The following is a 19,513-nucleotide window of genomic DNA, read 5'->3' on the forward strand; positions in this document are numbered from 1 at the left end:
GATTTTGGAAGTAAAATTTACGTATCTCATTATAATTTGATTAAATAAGATACGGTCTAAGTGATCGAATTGTTTTATTGCTTAGATGAAATTATTGTTTAAGGAAACAATTGCAATTGAATGAATAATTTATTATAAATACAAGATGTTGTGATTTATAATTGGTAAAATATTTTGGTACAAGTAATTATGAATTACTAAGTCGATTTTGTATATGACGTATTTTTATTAATGCGTTGATTTTTAATATGTTAAAAATACATAACAATTTTACATGACATGTGACATGTGACAAATTGACAAAGATAAAATGGAATCCATTTTATCTCAATATGACCGAAATAATGGGGTGTTTTAGGAAATTATTATGTTAATTATATTAGTGGTAAACATAATCATATTTGCCTAAAACTAGCCATGCAAGCCTACTTGCTCTTGTGAAGACAACCTTGCTCATGCATTGGCCCTTTGACCCCCTCCCTCTACCCGGTTTTGAGAAGGAGAAAACCATGGGTTTTTCATCTAATTTTTACCTTATACACTACATGAAATGTTAGTGTATTCATTCATTCATTCAACAATCAAAAATAGAGTTTTTAGAGAGATAAAAACTTCTTCTTCCTTTTCCTTCTCTTAGCCGAAATTAAGAGAACCAAATAAATATTTTTGGGTCATTTTATTTAAATTAATATTGTTCTAGTAATAATAATATTAATTTTTGTTAAGAGATTACCTTGGGTATTAATCCTTGGGAGGGATTCTACACTTGAATCCTTGTTCTTCCATTTTAGGAGTGCTCAAGAACAAGTAAGAAGGAGATCTTACTTGTGCCCAATAATCCGAAATATCAATGTAAGGGTTGATGATTTCTTCCTTATTTTCATTATTGTTTGCATGCGTAAGATCAATGTTTAATTTTATGACTAAATTAAATCATCACATATATGAATATGTCAAGTAATGAGATATAGATTTTTAACAAGCGGTATCATGAGCCTAAGGTTGTTTGCATGCAAATCGGTTATAGTTTTTCCGAGTTATACGATTAACATATAAAATTCATAAATTTGTGTTATTATGATATATCACGAAATAAATTATGCATATTAAAGTTTCTGATCCTAAAATGTATTTAGGATATTTTGGTTAATTTATGGAATTTTATTGTTCATCCTATATAATAATGGCATTAAAAATGTGATTTTATGATTAAAATGTCATTTTCGGACTAAAATTAGCTAAAATTCGAATTTTTCAGTGGTTTTTGGATATGTTTTCACATATATTATTTTTAGATGACCTGTAAATTTTCATAATTTTTGGAGTTCTTATGTTCGAAATATGGATTTTTCATGATATAAATCGTATTTAAATGAAAAATAGGTTAATATGAGATAAATTTCGAATCTGGTCATATAAATTTAGTATGTTGTCACATGCAATTTTACAAGATGTGTGTAAAAATATAGGCTATAATGAAGTCTTCATGCATGATTTATGAATTTATGATAAAAAATAGCATAAATAGTGACTTAATTAGTGAATAATTGCTAAAGCATACTTCATGACTAAGGAAAAACGTCACATGTTGCATTTTATTATCTTTTTCAGATATAAAATTAAGAAGTTGATGAATATAATTTTTTCTCATGTTTTTATGATTATAATTGATTAATCCCATAAATCGCAACATAGTTTTTCCGATAATTTTTCGAAATTTTAACCTAAGTTTTTGAACATTATGAGTGTCATGGTATTTTTCAAGAATGTTCATGAGTTTAAATTTCAAATTTTGAATTTATTTGGAATTTTTGTGATTTATTTGATGTTTATAGCATTTTATTGTAATTTTGAGTCCATTAATGAACAATTTAAAGAAATATAAGTTAATTATAGTCAAATAGTTATTGGAGACTAATTTTGAGTCCTAAGTTGGTTAGGGTATTAACTTGTGCATAAATATGATTTTATGTAATTTATTGTGATTTTAAAAGGTTAAATCACGCAAATCCAAAAAATCCGTTTAATATACGATATTGGCTCCTTAAAGGCGATTTAGCATAAAATTGGGCATGTTCATACATATTATAATTATGCATTTTATTTATGATTGTCATAATTTTATTTTATGTAATTTTGAATTATGTAATTTTTTACTTAGTATGGCCTTAGTTTTTAATTGGTATTGCCCGAAATGAATGGGAATATCGATTCGGTTGTAATTTATTGTGATCTCGTATCACCGTTTTGTAATTTAATAGATTTATTTTTATTTTTATTACAAATGTATAATAGAAAATTATGTAATTTGTTATGTAATATATTTATTCGGGAGTTCCTTGAAGACGGTGTCACTCAAGAAGGCGATACATAAAGACGATGTTACCTCGAGATGCGTGCCAAAATCGAAGTTCAAGGGACCAATGGAGTTGGTTTCCGAATATGTAATAGTTAATTAGATTTTCTATTTTAGTAAGGCCATACTAGGTTTTAATTTATGCTTTGCATTTTACTTATATGTTGCATGCATCGCTAAATCGCCATAACTAAAACATGCATTATCTTTTAATCTAGTTTATCGACGGTGTCAATTATAATTATCGTAGTTCACCGCTTTAGTTCACTTAAAACGTGATAGATAATAAATTGACATGACCTCTCGCTAAAAATAATCAATTGAGACATAGCCTTACCAAAAAGTAGAAACCATGAAAACCTACTTCGTGAGGGAGTGCACTCGGCCACACCGGGGTACAAACCTTGTTACGTAGGGGAAGTGGGTGATAAATGTCTATCCACCGAATTTATATTAGTGAGGGGTATTTCGGCACACCGTGCCCTAAGTTGATATCAGTTTGGATCATGGACACATTTATTCGAAATTTGAGTTGAACTCAACGAAAGTATTCACGACGATTTCCGGATGTGTTTCGGGCTAGAGATAAATACTAATGTAATTTTATCGACCAAGAGTTCTAAAAGTAGAATCGATTAAAAGGTTAATCCACCGAGTTATGTTAATAAAGGGTATTTCGGCACACCGTCCCCTAAGTTAATATGAATTTGGGTCTTGGAATCATTTATAATAGTTGGGTAGAGGTCACTATATAAATGTTCATATCTTGTTAAAATTATTTACAAGTATGATTTAAAAAGACAAATGTTAATATTTCCTTTTCCTCCATACTTGTAGTTCATTACATTGAATCCATCAAACGCTACCGCACCGATAACTATTGAGTCTTGCCACAATGTTTTTGACGACGTTTGCTTCAACAATGATTTCGACACTACTAGAGAACTTCATTTTGGGATAGGATCGGATGGAAACCTTAACTTCATCACTTCTTCTAGACCACCTACTACTACTAGATCTCGTGTGAGCCGGTCTCAGGAAGACCGCCTCATAAAATCTATAGGATCTTTGTCTCTGGAAGATAAAAATGCCAAAACTAGTGGGAGCTCAAGCAATCAAGTTCTTGTTTCAAAGGGCAAAAAGTTCAAGAAGAAGGGAAAGAAAGTGAAAAACTTCAAGAAAGTTGATGATGAGTGCCATTATTGCTATGGCATGGGACATTGGCTTAGGAATTGTCCCGTATATTTGTGAAATATATGGGAAGGAATCATCGTTCCAAAAGGTAAAATTCCTAAGGAAATTTATGTTATTGATATAAATTATACTTCCACTACGACATGGGTATTGGATACCGGTTGTGGTTCTCACCTTTGTAATCATTTACAGGGTTTAAGAGACGTGAAGAGGCTTAGCAAAGGAGATGTGGATGTACGCCTTGGAAATGGAGCTCGATTAGCGGCCGAATCCAAAGAAACTTATGTATTAGGTTTTTTGCCTAATGGATTTGAGTTGTATTTACATAATTGTTTTTATGTGCCTACACTCTCTAAAAACATTATTTCTATCGCTATGTTAGACATGGACGGTTTTTGTTTTGTCATTAAGAACAATCGTTATACTATTTCTAGGAACGACTTGGTTATAGGCCAAGCTTCTTCCATTAATGGAATTTACATTTTAGAAACCTCGAATCCGACTAATGATATCTATAACATTCAATCAAAGAAACTCAAATCAAGTGAACCAAATGAATCGTTCATCTGGCATTGTCGATTAGGTCACATAAACGAGAATCGCATCAAAAGATTAATTTCGACTAATGTGATTACACCATTTGATTTTCAATCATATGGAACATGCGAATATTGCCTTCTTGGCAAAATGACTCGAAATCCTTTTAGTGGTAAAGGGACGCGAGCAAGTGAACTATTGGGACTCATACATACCGATGTGTGTGGACCAATGAGTATCACCGCTCGTGGAAATTATGACTACTTCATAACCTTCACCGATGACTTGATTAGATATGGGTATATCTACTTGATGAAGCATAAAAGTGAAGCGTTTGAGAAATTCAAGGAATTTCAAAACGAAGTACAGAAACAATTGAACAAAAAAATTAAGGCACTACGATCCGATCGTGGTGGAGAATATCTTAGCCTTGAATTCGAATCACACTTGAAAGGTTATGGTATTATATCACAACTTACTCCACCCGGAACACCATAACTCAATGGTGTTGCCAAAAGGAGAAATCGATCCCTACTTGATATGGTTCGATCCATGATGAGTCAAACCGAGTTACCGAACTCGTTTTGGGGATTTGCAATTTAAACCGCAATAAAATCTTTGAACGTAAGTCCAACCAAAGCAACTGAAAAGACTCCATATGAGATATGGAGAGGAAAGGTTCCAGTTCTATCCCATATGTAAATTTGGGGTTGTGATGCTTATGTCAAAATAAAAAATGACAATAAGTTGGCACCACGATCCGAAAAATGCATTTTTGTAGGTTATCCCATGGCCTCACGAGGCTATTACTTCTATAAGCCTCATGAAAACAAATTGTTTGTGTCTCGAGATGCTGTCTTCCTAGAAAGTGATTTTATTTCTAGAGGACAAAGTGGGAGAAATTTTGAACTTGATGAAGTTCAAGAGCCACAAACCGAGGTAGAGACGCAAGAAGATGTTCCTTCGTCGTCTAGCGCGGTTGTCCCTCCTCCTCTTAGAAGAACGGGCTGAGTTATTCGCCATCCCGATCGATATGTGGGACTTATCGAAGAAGATGGAACACTCGATGTGTTGCTTTTGGAAAGTGACGAGCCCGCCACCTACAAGGCCGCAATCTCTAGTTCCAATTCCTCCTTATGGCTTGAAGCCATGAAGTCCGAAATGGATTCTATGCATGAAAACCAAGTTTGGAACTTGGTAGATTTGCCTAAAGGGGCAAGACCTCTTCAATGCAAATGGATTTTCAAAATCAAGAATGGCATAGAAGGACATGATGATGTCTACAAAGCTAGGCTAGTGGCAAAAGGATTTACCCAAGTCCAAGGTCTCCATTATGATGAGACCTTCGCCCCCGTAGCCATGCTAAGATCCATACGGATTTTGTTAGCGATTGCCGCATTTCATGATTATGAAATATGGCAAATGGATGTCAAAACCGCTTTTCTAAATGGGCATTTAGAAGAGGAGGTGTACATGATACAACCCGAAGGTTTTGTTGATTCTAAAAGTCCTAACAAAGTGTGCAAGCTTAAGAGATCCATTTATGGTCTTAAGCAAGCATCTAGAAGTTGGAATCATCGATTTGATCATGTGATAAAAGAGAATGGTTTCACTCGAAGTGTTGAGGAACCATGTTTATACATGAAATTCAGTTGGAGCAATGTTGTGTTCCTAATCTTGTATGTCCATGACATACTACTCATTGGAAATGATATTCCAATGTTGTCTTCTGTTAAGAAGTGGTTAGGTAACCACTTCCAAATCAAGGATTTAGGAGAAGGACAACGCATATTAGGTATCCGGATCCATAGAGATAGATCCAAGAGGATATTGGCACTAAGTCAAGAGTCTTATGTTGATAAGATTCTTCGACGGTTCAGCATGGACAAATCAAAAAGGGGTTTGGTACCTATGGTAACTGGGACTATATTTAGCAAGTCATAATCTCCCTCCGAACCCCATGATGTTGAACGCATGAAGTTGATCCCTTATGCTTTCGCTGTTGGATCAATCATGTACGCCATGATATTCACACGTCCTGATGTCTCGTATGCCTTGAACATGACGAGTAGATATCAAGGAAATCCAGGTGAGAGTCACTGGATAGCCGTCAAGAACATCCTTAAGTACTTCAGAAGAACTAAGGATTCTATCTTAGTGTTTGGAGGAGACACCGAGATCCGTGTTAATGGTTACACGGACTCAAGTTTCCAAACGGATAGAAATGACATGAAATTACAAGCTGGTTTTGTTTTCAAGCTCAATGGTGGTGCCGTTACCTGGAGAAGCTTCAAGGAAGCTGTAACTGCAGATTCAACAACGGAGGCTGAGTACATTGCAGCATCAGAAGCTGCCAAGGAAGCAGTGTAGATCAGGCAATTCACAGAAAGGTCTAAGAGTAGTACCTACCGCCAATGATCCCATCACTCTCTATTGTGATAATAGTGGGACGATCTTCTAAGATAAAGAGCCTAAGTCTAGTAATAGATCTAGACATGTACTTAGAAAATATCATGTAATTAGAGATTTCATTGAAAGAAAGGAAATGGCGATTTGTAAGGTGGGACGGATGACAACATAGCCGATCCGCTCACCAAGCCTTTATCGCAGGCCAAGCATGATGGACATGTTGCGTCCATGGGACTTAAACGTGTACCAAGTTTTTGTTAGATTTTGAAATGAAAAAAAGTGTTGTTTTTGTTCATGTTCATAATCACATTTGTCTTTTATCTTTTCTTTATACATTGTTACATCCAAACGGGTTGTGGAGACAATTGAACCCCGTTAAAGTGAACGCGGATTAGCATTATATTCGCCCATAGTTACATACATGAGGTGACGTCTCGAAGTGACTAGAATGTGATGCGATTGATGGCAAGTTCAAGTGCCATGGAGTCATATGAGAATGACTAGTCGATCACATAGGCAGACTATTAGGAACACTTTGTCGGGCCTTATGACCGCTTATAGAGTTTTGGCAAATTTATATAGCCTGGTCGTGGCGAGAGCTACTATAGTATTCTAATGAGTCGATTCTTTTGACTAAAGACTATTCGCCTAAGATGGCACAGTTTCAGATTAACTTTGATTTGTGTTACTACGATCTTCGTAAATGGGGTCAAATGGCCATATTTTGGGTTATGATGGCTGTGGCTAGTCGAAGGGAATGATTGCGATAGGAATTGTCCACCCCTAGTCAGGGTTATAACAATATCTCAGGGCCACTCGAGGAGTAACGAACTGGAAATGCGTGGCCACGCTCGGTAGATATCTATGGTAGATAAATCCGGTCAATAAGTTATTCTCCAGATCGAGGAAACCACTCTCGATATGATCACTTGCAAGTACGACCTGAAAGACACCTTGCATTGAGTGGGAGATAGTAATAAGCCAAGAGAATTGGTGACGCACACTTGTCGAGGACAAGTGGGAGATTGTTGGAATATGTGTCCTCCGACAATAATGCGATCACAACTGTCGATCATGATGATCACATGTTTAAGTCTCATTTTAAAGGATACAATTGGGAAGTAATATTTTACCGCACAACTGGTCCACACATATCGGTAATGATTGGCTGACTAGAGTTTGACATTACTGTCGTGCGACGGTGGTGACCAGTTGATCCCCTTAGGTCATACCTAAAGGGTAACACTGTTAATTGATTATTTAATTGATCGTATGACGATACGGGTTAATTAAATTGCTTAAAATTGACGGACGATTTTGGAAGTAATATTTACGTATCTCATTATAATTTGATTAAATAAGATACGGTCTAAGTGATCGAATTATTTTATTGCTTAGATGAAATTATTGTTTAAGGAAACAATTGCAATTGAATGAATAATTTATTATAAATACAAGATGTTGTGATTTATAATTGGTAAAATATTTTGGTACAAGTAATTATGAATTACTAAGTCGATTTTGTATATGACGTATTTTTATTAATGCGTTGATTTTTAATATGTTAAAAATACATAACAATTTTACATGACATGTGACATGTGACAAATTGACAAATTGACAAAGATAAAATGGAATCCATTTTATCTCAATATGACCGAAATAATGGGGTGTTTTAGGAAATTATTATGTTAATTATATTAGTGGTAAACATAATCATATTTGCCTAAAACTAGCCATGCAAGCCTACTTGCTCTTATGAAGACAATCTTGATCATGCATTGGCCCTTTGACCCCCTCCCTCTACCCGGTTTTGAGAAGGAGAAAACCATGGGTTTTTCCTCTAATTTTTACCTTATACACTACATGAAATGTTAGTGTATTCATTCATTCATTCAACAATCAAAAATAGAGTTTTTAGAGAGATAAAAACTTCTTCTTCCTTTTCCTTCTCTTAGCCGAAATTAAGAGAACCAACTAAATATTTTTGGGTCATTTTATTTAAATTAATATTGTTCTAGTAATAATAATATTAATTTTTGTTAAGAGATTACCTTGGGTATTAATCCTTGGGAGGGATTCTACACTTGAATCCTTGTTCTTCCATTTTAGGAGTGCTCAAGAACATGTAAGAAGGAGATCTTACTTGTGCCCAATAATCCGAAATATCAATGTAAGGGTTGATGATTTCTTACTTATTTTCATTATTGTTAGCATGCATAAGATCAATGTTTAATTTTATGACTAAATTAAATCATCACATATATGAATATGTCAAGTAATGAGATATAGATGACTAACATGTTTGATGCGTGCATTTTATATAGACTTATTGTACTATATTTGCACGCATCTCTATGCATATTTAGTAGTGTTTAGCTACAAATGTCCCCCGAATTGTCTACTTTGGTTTTTCTTGTATTATTTGCAGGCATGAACCGGAGAGGAGCATAACCAAGCTTAATACATGTCCCTATGCATACATTTAGAATATGAGTTGAGTCGGAGCTTGGAAACTACTAATTGTGATGCGCATAGAAGTAAAGAAGCTAGGCGAGCAAAGGAAGAGCTTCAAATTACTAGTGCCTAATTTAAATAGCCATATCTCGATTTCTACAATTTATTTTCATGTGATTCCAATTGGTGATAAAAGCATGTCCTCTTAGCTTTCCAATGCCACCGGAAATGCTGTTTTTGCCCAAGTAAAGAAGAAATGGTGGCCGTATAAACTTCAGTGTGCGAAGCTGGAATTGTGGGCTGGAAATCTCTCGATCGAGTACTATCTTGCTCGATTGAGCACCTATTGTCTTCGATCGAATGGCCTCTTTTTGATAGTGTTTGATCGAGTACCTAAATTCCTCGATCGAGAGAATTTGCTAGAAATTACTCGATAGAGGAGTTTTAAAGTACTCGATCGAGTACTTTTCTACCTGCCGCAGGGTTTTAATATCGTATTAGGTTAATAATTATCTTTCCTATAAATAGGAGAGAGTTACTTAGCTTTTGGACATCTTTCATTCTGTACTTTTCACTCTTAATACTCAGCAGACATTTCTTGGTTCGACGTTGTTCTTTTTGCCGGATCTAATTCTTTGTAATCTTTCTTTACTCCCTTTATTTAATTTCAGTTCTTTTTGCATCCCATCTTTATATCATGTTTATTATTGTTTTCTTCTCTGTTATCGTTTTACTTATTATCATTATGCATAGCTAATTTGTAGGATTAGGGGAGCCATGGTAGTATAGCAATGATGCGATAGTTGGTTTAGGAGATTTAATGTGAGAATTGTTTCATTAACAATATAATTATAATCGTTTAGTTGAATGCATGCAACTGAACTAGTTACTCTGGATAAGTTCAGACCTAAATCGGAAGATTGGAATGAATAGACCTGTTATGAGCAATAGACTATACGAGTGAGGGTGGAAGCTAAGCTAGTTGTATTTTAGGGCGGATAGCGGACCGGAAAGACCTTTCGTTTACCATTCTCACATCAGATCGACTGACCTATCTTTAGCTGATTTGTGTAATACCATGATAACCCGACATACTGGCATCTCTCTCTCTCTCTCTCTCTCTCTCTCTCTTTATTTTCTCTCAACCCTTGCTTTTATTAGTTTAGTTCAAATACTCAAACTCCCATCTTGTGACCTCAAACGAACTGAATTAACAAGTAGATAGTGATCGCCTCCCTGTGGATACTGTTGGAGCTTGTGTCCTCCACAATTAGTGTGATAACATTTATAAATCTCTTATAGGTTCACAAGGGTATACTTCGTATTTTATCAGTTGATTAACGATTACTTAATAACGGTTGGCTTGCTAGAAAGTTTGACGTTATTATCATACTGATGGCGGTGATCAACTGGTCCCTAAAAGTCACACCTAAAGGATGTGTTTGAGAGATGTGATTGTATGAAAATATAATCGCGTTGATGCCTGACTAAAAGGTTAGTCCAAGTATTTGACTAAACAGTTAGTCAATGTGATGATGAGACGACTATTTAATATAATTAAATAATATTAGCAGAGACGAATTAACTATCAATTCGTAATTTGAATATAAACAGTTATATTTAATTAATGTATATAATCTTAGCTTGAACGAATTAAGATGTTAATTCGTGATTAAACGTAACCAGTTATATTCAATTAGCAAATTATAATTATGCAATATTTATAATTAAAGTATATTTTATACGAGATTATTATAATAAATGTTATCAGACCGGATTTAATAAATCGACTACAATCGGTTATGTATGGACTTATTAAAACGGGACAACATATATGATAATTAATAAAATGTACACATAATATACATTTTGATAACTACCCAAAAATAAAAAGATATTTCTCCTTATTTTTGGTTGGTAGTTTGACCGAAGAAAAGGAGAAAAAAAATCTCCCCTAATGACTCCTCTTTCACGGTTTAAAGAGGGAGTATAGGTTAGATCATTTTCTGATTCTTTTGACCTAATTTTTCCTCTCATCAAAAATCACACAAAACCCTAAATTAATTAGATAATTTGGGGATCGATTCTAGCAAAAACAAAAGGGCATTTCTCATATCATCTTGGGTGCAACGATTAGGCGAATATCGACTTCGATATTGTTCTTAGGCCTTATTGCTAGGACCGAAGGTTGTTTCTTAATCTCTACTATTTTGTTTATGCAATTTCATTTATGAGTAGTATTCATAATTATAATTTCGTTATAATCCGTAATTTCTTAAAGGAAGTATACCGATATTTCTTACAAGTGGTATCAGAGCCAAGGCCACGAAATTATTTTTGTATGATTTTCATAAATGATTTAAACAAAAATTTGAAGAAAAAAAGGGTTCGGCCGAGTAAAAAAAATTTTGCCGATTGAAATTTTTTTTAGCCGAAATGTTTTTGTGTTTTTGATGTTTTTGTTTCCATTTGATTTATTAATATTGTTGTTTTAATAGGTTAAAATGATAATATGATAAATTTGTAGATGTGTTGATTTAGTAAAATTTAAATTTATATGTAAATGGAATTGCTTTGTTTATGATGATAATTTGTTTTTGCTATATAGTTTTTGGCATACATGAGATTAAATTGTTGTTTAAAGAATCGTGTTTCATTAATTTAAATGTTGATGATTATGCCAATCATGACCTAGTAGCAACTATAAACAAATTGTTCATATAAATGATGGTTTTTTTTGTTTTAGGGCATAATGCCGAAAATGAAAAAAAAGGGCTGTTTCGTTTTAATTTCAGCCAAGAAAGATAAGAAAAAAAATTTCTGTTTTTTTGTTCATTGTTAAATGCCGAGGGCATTGTAAAGAAAAAAACGTTTTTGTTTTTTTATTTAGGGCTGTTTGCCGTAAGCTAGAAAAAAGGTTTTCTGTTTTTCCAGTTTTTGAAGAATTACCGAGAGAAAAAAAAAAGGGTTTTCTATTTTTTTTTCCTGTTTTTGTGGATTGCCGAAAAAAAAAAAATTTGTTATGTTTTGGCCAATTATTATTATTATTATCTATAATGAATAATAATTATTGTGAAAAGGTTCACAAATTTTAGATACCCATCTTATTTTAAAGAGGTTTAAAATATTGGTGAATAATTCATATTATAGGTCAATATGAATTAAGATTGAAATTAATGTGAGTTGAGGAATTGTCACATAATTTGATCATTTAAATATGTGGTTTGGATAAATTAATCTACATAATTAAGGAATTATGTCTTGTATGTTTAATTTTATAGTTGATGCATTTTATTTTAGTATGAATGAATCGTTGAATGGTTTTATTTACGTATTTTTGCAATCGGTTGTAATTTGTAATACCTAGTGTGGCCTTAGTTAATTATGTTTTCGTAATGAAGGAAACATAATTTTAATGTAATTTTGAGATCTCGAATCTCCTTTTATTTTCTTTAAGTATTATGTTTTGAAATTAGAATGTAAATAGATTTATTTTGTAATTTTAATTATAATTTTAAAGAAGACTAAAGATGGAGATTGGAGCTCACTCCCGCTACATGGACCAAGATAGAACATCAAGACAAGCTTCTCGGGTCCAAGGATGGATTCCAAAATTGTATTTAATGTTCATTTTGGTAGATAGGCCACACTAGGACTTTATTTTGTTTTACGTTTTTCCATTCTTATTGCTTTTCATTCACATGATAGTTAGTGCATCATATTCCGCCTAAACCAAACCACCTAATACTAAAATGCATGAAAATTGACTCATATAGATTGTATGTTAGTTTTCATAGACATACAGATGTCACACATTATAAGCCATCACCTTAGTTTATTCATTATCGCATGCTAGATATTAGTTCACTTAAAATGAATTAAAATAAAGTTGATGGGATCTTCCTTTAAAACTGAAATTGAGACTAGTCTCTATAAGGGCAAACAACTATGAATCCATTCTTCGTCGGTAGGCATATAGGACCTTACTCTCCATATGACCCCTTCTACGTTGGGTAAGTAGTTTGTGTTGACTTAGTTTACCTCAACATTATAATCCGAAGACTTTCTCGTGATTATGATGGACTAAAGATAGAATTTACAGAAATTTATCGACCAAGAATTCTAACAGTAGGATTAGCCAAAAGGTTGGCTTATAAATTTACAGATAATTGAGTCTTGGGATCATTTATATAATTCTTGAGGAAGGTCAATTGTATAAATGCTGGAGTCTTCGCGTTATAACAGTATTGCATTAAGACTTAAATCATGAGTATGCTTATTATATTTATTCTTTTTCCGCAGTGTAGAATACGTTTATTTTGATAATACTGTTACAACAAATGGCTGGAAATAACGAAATCCCAATGCCAAGTGCCACACTTGGACGTGAGTCATGGCTGAAAGCTTTCATGGACCACATGAATCAGTTCACACGTCTGAAAAATGACGGGTCCAACTTTGCGGACTGGGAGGCATCATTGCGGAATGCTGCCATTGCCGACGGTAAGCTCAAGTACTTAACTGAGCCAATACCGGTAAACCCAGGCCCCAATGCAGGAGTTAACGAGTCACTTGCTTATAGTGATTTCGTCATGGAAGCGGGTGCGATAAAGAACGTACTCATCTTTGCAATGGAAACTAATTTGCATAGACGCTTCATTGCCCAAGGTGCAAACAAGATTTTCACCACGCTCACTAACGAGTTCTCAAAAGCACCGAGAATCGTTACTTATGAGCATACCTGTCGCTTCTTTGATGCGAAACTCCAAAAGGGCCAACCGGTTAGCCCACACATTCTTAACATGATTGAGAATGTCGAGAAATTGGAGGCACTTGATTGCAAAATCAGTGAGAGCATAGTCATTGACCGTATGCTTCATTCACTTCATGATGGTTTTGCCCTTTTCAGGGCAAATTACTACATGAATGACATGAAGAAAAGTCCTCATGAGCTACACTCACTTCTCGTACAGACCGAGAAGGATATGAAATTGAGTGGGAGCATGAAGCAAGATGTTCTCATGATTTCCAACAAGAATAAGGGTAAGGGCAAAGCTCCCGACGACCTAACTGAAGGTAAGCCAAAGTTTAAGAAGCCAGGAAACGGTAAGAGTAGGCCTGGTGAGACTAGTGGCTCACAAGGCAAGGTAAAGAGCAAGGGCGGTGACATTGAGTGCCACCATTATCACAAGACTGGACATTGGAGGAGGAACTGTCCCGTGTACCGTGAGGACATAAAAGCAGGCCGCGTCACTCTTGTTGATATGTCATCTTATATTCATATGATTGAAATTAACCATGCAAGTTTCGAAACTTGGGTACTTGATACTGGTTGTGGTTCTCATCTGTGTAATCATTTGCAGGGCCTAAAAAATATCACACCTCTCGGAAAGGGTGATGTGGACCTGCGAGTCGGGAATGGAGCTAGAGTTGCTGCAGTCGCAAAGGGAACATACGTAATCCAACTCCCTAGTGGTTTTGAGTTATATTTATATAACTGTTACTATGTACCCAGTTTGTCTAAGAACATTATTTCTGTTTCCGTACTTGATAAAGACGGTTTTTCATTTACAATAAAGAATAATAGCTGTATTTTATCTTTCAATGAAATGATTTATGGCAAAGCAGTTTCCATGAATGGAATTTACATCTTAGATCAAACCACGAATATATTACACGTGAATAATAAGAAATTAAAGGTTGGTGACAAAGATCAAACTTATCTATGGCATTGTCGAATGGGACACATAAATGAAAAATGTGTAAAGAAACTCGTCGAGAATGGGACTATTCCCGCATTCGAGTTTTCTACATTTGGCACGTGTGAATCATGTCTTATTGGCAAAATGACTCGAATTTCCTATAAAAGTGTTGGAATGCGCGCTAGTGACCTATTAGGACTCATACATACTGACGTATGCGGACCTATGTCAATTACCGCTAGAGATGGCTATAGATATTTTATCACTTTCACGGACGATTTGATACGAATATGTCTACTTAATGAAGCATAAAAGTGAGTCCTTTGAGAAATTCAAGGAATACCAGAATAAGGTTGAGAATCAACTGGGTAGAAAGGTTAAAGCACTTCGTTCAGATCGGGGTGGCGAATATCTTTCAAATGAGTTTGATCAACACCTTAAAGACTGTGGAATCGTTTTACAGTTAACTCCACCTGGAACACCTCAATTAAATGGTGTGTCCGAACGGAGAAATCGAACACTACTTCATATGGTTCGATCCATGATGAGTCACACGGTAGTACCTAATTCATTATGGGGTTTTGCTCTTTTGTCAGCTGCTCTTATACTTAACCGAAGTCCGACTAAAGCTGTCGACAAGACTCCATATGAAATGTGGAAGGGAACGGTCCCTAACTTGTCCTTTATTTGGGTTTGGGGCTGTGAGGCTTATATCAAGTGGAGACACGAGGATAAGCTCGGCCCGCGATCGGTCAAGACATACTTTATTGGTTATCCAAAAGGAATGTTTGGTCATTACTTCTATTCGCCTACCGAACATCGAGTTTTTGTTACGGCTAGTGCGGCGTTCTTAGAGAAAGAATTTCTCGAGAACAAGTCAAGTAATAGAACCTTCGAGCTGTCGGAGATTCAAGAACCAACAACCGAGGAACAGATAGAGGAAGTTTTTCCTTCAACTGATGATACGGTTAATATTACTCAGGAACCTAGGAGGTTGGGTAGAGTCTCTAATCCTCTAGACAGATACATTGGAATGGTCGAGGAGAATGATGTTTTGCTCCTAGAGAGTAATGAACCCGCTACCTATAAAGGTGTCATGACCTGTTCCGACTCAAAGCTATGGTTTGAAGCCATGCAATCCGAGATGGACTCCATGTATGAGAATAACGTATGGGATCTTGTTGATTTACCTAATAAGGTAAAACCTCTACTGTGCAAATGGCTTTACACAATAAAGCATTCTGTAGACGGGCAACCAGATACCTATAAGGCACGACTAGTGGCAAAAGGTTTCACTCAAGTGCACGGATTGCATTATGATGAAATTTTTGCACCCGTAGTTATACTGTGTTCCATTCGGATAATCTTAGCGATTGCCGCTTTTCATGACTATGAAATTTGGCAAATGGATGTGAAAACCGCCTTCTTAAACGGTTATTTGGAGGAGGAGTTGTACTTGGTGCAACCCGAAGGTTTCATAGATCCTGAAAATCCTAAGAAAGTGTGCAAGCTTAAGCGTTCCATTTATGGACTTAAGCAAGCTTCTCGGAGTTGGAATCATCGTTTCGACCAGGTGATAAAAGAGTATGGCTTCACTCGATCGGTCGAGGAACCATGCTTATTTATCAAGTCGAGTGGGAGCAAGATTGTTTTCTTGATATTGTATGTCAATGACATACTCTTGATTGGGAATGACATTCCTCTCTTGTCTTCGGTTAAAGGATGGTTGAAGAACCATTTCCAGATGAAAGATCTGGGTGAGGCACAACGCATATTGGAAATCCGTATCTATCGAGATAGATCACGGCGGACGTTATCACTAAGTCATGAGTCTTATTTGGATAAGATTCTTGAAAGGTTCGGCATGACCAACTCCAAGAAGGGGAACCTTCCAATGACGTCTGGGATGCAGTTGAGCAAGTCTCAGTCACCCACGACGCCTGAAGGGATTGAGCGCATGAGTCGTGTTCCTTATGCATCAGCAATAGGATCAATCATGTATGCCATGATATGCATACGTCCAGACGTGGCATATGAATTGAGTATGACGAGTCGGTACCAAACGAATCCAGGTGAAACACACTGGATAGCTGTTAAAAACATCCTTAAGTACCTAAGGAAGACTAAGGATAGGGTATTGACTTATGGAGGAGATACTAAGCTATGCGCAATCGGTTACGCAGATGCTAGCTTCCAAACGGATCGAGATGATTCAAAATCTCAGTCCGGGTTCGTCTTCACTCTTAATGGTGTGCGGTCAGCTAGAAGAGTTCCAAACAGGATGTTGTAGCAGATTCTACTACTGAATCAGAGTACTATGCCGCTTTGGAAGCAGCAAAGGAAGCTATATGGATGCGTCAATTCTTACAAGGACTTACGATAGTTCCTAGTTCGAATGACCCAATCACCATCTATTGTGACAATAGAGGTGCCATCTTCCAGGCTAAGGAGCTTAAGTCAAGCAACAAGTCTAGACATGTACATCGGAAAGCTCACCTAATTCGTGATTACGTGGAGCAAGAGGAGATAGTGATTGACAAGATAGCTTCGGATAACAACATCGCGGATCCTCTCACTAAACCGTTGAATTATGATAAGCATGAAGGACACGTTATTTCCATGGGAATTAAACGTGTTCCTGAGTTGTAGTAGTTGATTATGGATTTGATACATTATCTTTTTCATATAATATTTATAACTTCATCGTTTTATTTCATATTTTGTTTTTCATGTGGATTATACTGACAACATTGAACGCCACAAAGTGAACTGAATTACATTATATTTGTTTTGGTCCGTAATCGCCTACATGAGCCATAACTCAAACAGTTGGTTGATCGATCACAGATGCAAGTTATAACGATACCTCGTAGGACAAATTGTGACAACGTAATGGAGTCCTAAATGTTTAAACATTCGGTGCCAGGTCGTAGATTGGACGTCCATTGTGTTCCTAGAGTCGATTCTTTTGACTATCGACTGTCTCTTGAGATTAAGGCAGTTTTTGGGTGACTTTGGTTTCTTTCTCATGGTCTGCCGTAACAGGAGACTAAGTAGATTTTTTCCGAGTCATTTCATACTGTGCTTACATCTGCAGGATTCGAGTTGAAGAAAATATCCAACCTTTATCAGGTTTAGTTATTTCTCAGGGCCACTCGAGGAGTTGTAACTGAAATGCATGGCCATGCTCGAATGATGATTCGTTTATCAGTTAAGTTACTCTCTAGTCGGGGAAACCACTCTTGATATTGATCACTTGTAAAATACGACCTTTGTGAATACGGATTTTGCAAATTGTTTTACATTGAGTGGGAGAAATTTTAGGATATGAGAATCGGTTATCGCACATACACTTGTGAGGACAAGTGGGAGTTTGTTGGAGCTTGTGTCCTCCACAATTAGTGTGATAACATTTATAAATCTTTTATAGGTTCACAAGGGTAAACTTCGTATTTTATCAGTTGATTAACGATTACTTAATAACGGTTGGCTTGCTAGAAAGTTTGACGTTATTATCATACTGATGGCGGTGATCAACTTGTCCCTAAAAGTCACACCTAAATGATGTGTTTGAGAGATGTGATTGTATGAAAATATAATCACGTTGATGCCTGACTAAAAGGTTAGTCCAAGTATTTGACTAAACAGTTAGTCAATGTGATGATGAGACGATTATTTAATATAAATAAATAATATTAGGAGAGACGAATTAACTGTCAATTCGTAAATTGAATATAAACAGTTATATTTAATTAATGTATATAATGTTAGCTTGATCGAATTAAGATGTTAATACGTGATTAAACGTAACCAGTTATATTCAATTAGCAAATTATAAATATGCAATAATTATAATTAAAGTATATTTTATACGAGATTATTATAATAAATGTTGTCAGGCCGGATTTAATAAATTGACAACAATCTGTTATGTATGGACTTATTAAAACGGGACAACATATATGATAATTAATAAAATGTACACATAATATACATTTTGATAACTACCCAAAAATAAGAAGATATTTCTCCTTATTTTTGGTTGGTAGTTTGACCGAAAAAAAAGAAGAAAAAAAAATCTCCCCTAATGACTCCTCTTTCACGGTTTAAAGAGGGAGTATAAGTTAGATCATTTTCTGATTCTTTTGACCTAATTTTTCCTCTCATCAAAAATCACACAAAACCCTAAATTAATTAGATAATTTGGGGATCGATTCTAGCAAGAACAAAAGGGCATTTCTCATATCATCTTGGGTGCAATGATTAGGCGAATATCGACTTCGATATTGTTCTTAGGCCTTATTGCTAGGACCGAAGGTTGTTTCTTAATCTCTACTATTTTGTTTATGCAATTTCATTTATGACTAGTATTCATAATTATAATTACGTTATAATCCGTAATTTCTTTAAGGAAGTATACCGATATTTCCTACAGATACGATACCTGACTTACCTCTGCTGCATTAGTAGAGCCAATTGGTTTTATTTTTGATAGGGTTGCGACAGCCGTGTCAACCTTGATGATGATTCGAGTGTTATAGCTGCAGTAAGTACAACTTTGGGTCACTACTCTAGTTATGGCTGTTTGAGGTATAACCTTGGAAATACGAATACAGGTTATAGCTGAATCTACTATAAAATTGAAGTACGAGTTAAGGTTATAGCTGAGACTAACGTAACCCTGGGATTATGGCTCAAGGTTATGGTTGATGCTAGTATAACTTTGAGTTTCGTGTCAAGGTTATGGTTGAGGTTACTATAACTTCAAAGATATTTATTGAAGTTATAGTCGAGGCTAGTATAACCTCACGTTTACAGTTCATGTTATGGTTAACGTTACTATAACTTTGATCATTAG

This window comes from Silene latifolia, chromosome 2 (assembly GCF_048544455.1).
Source record: "Silene latifolia isolate original U9 population chromosome 2, ASM4854445v1, whole genome shotgun sequence".
Classification (NCBI taxonomy): Eukaryota; Viridiplantae; Streptophyta; class Magnoliopsida; order Caryophyllales; family Caryophyllaceae; genus Silene; species Silene latifolia.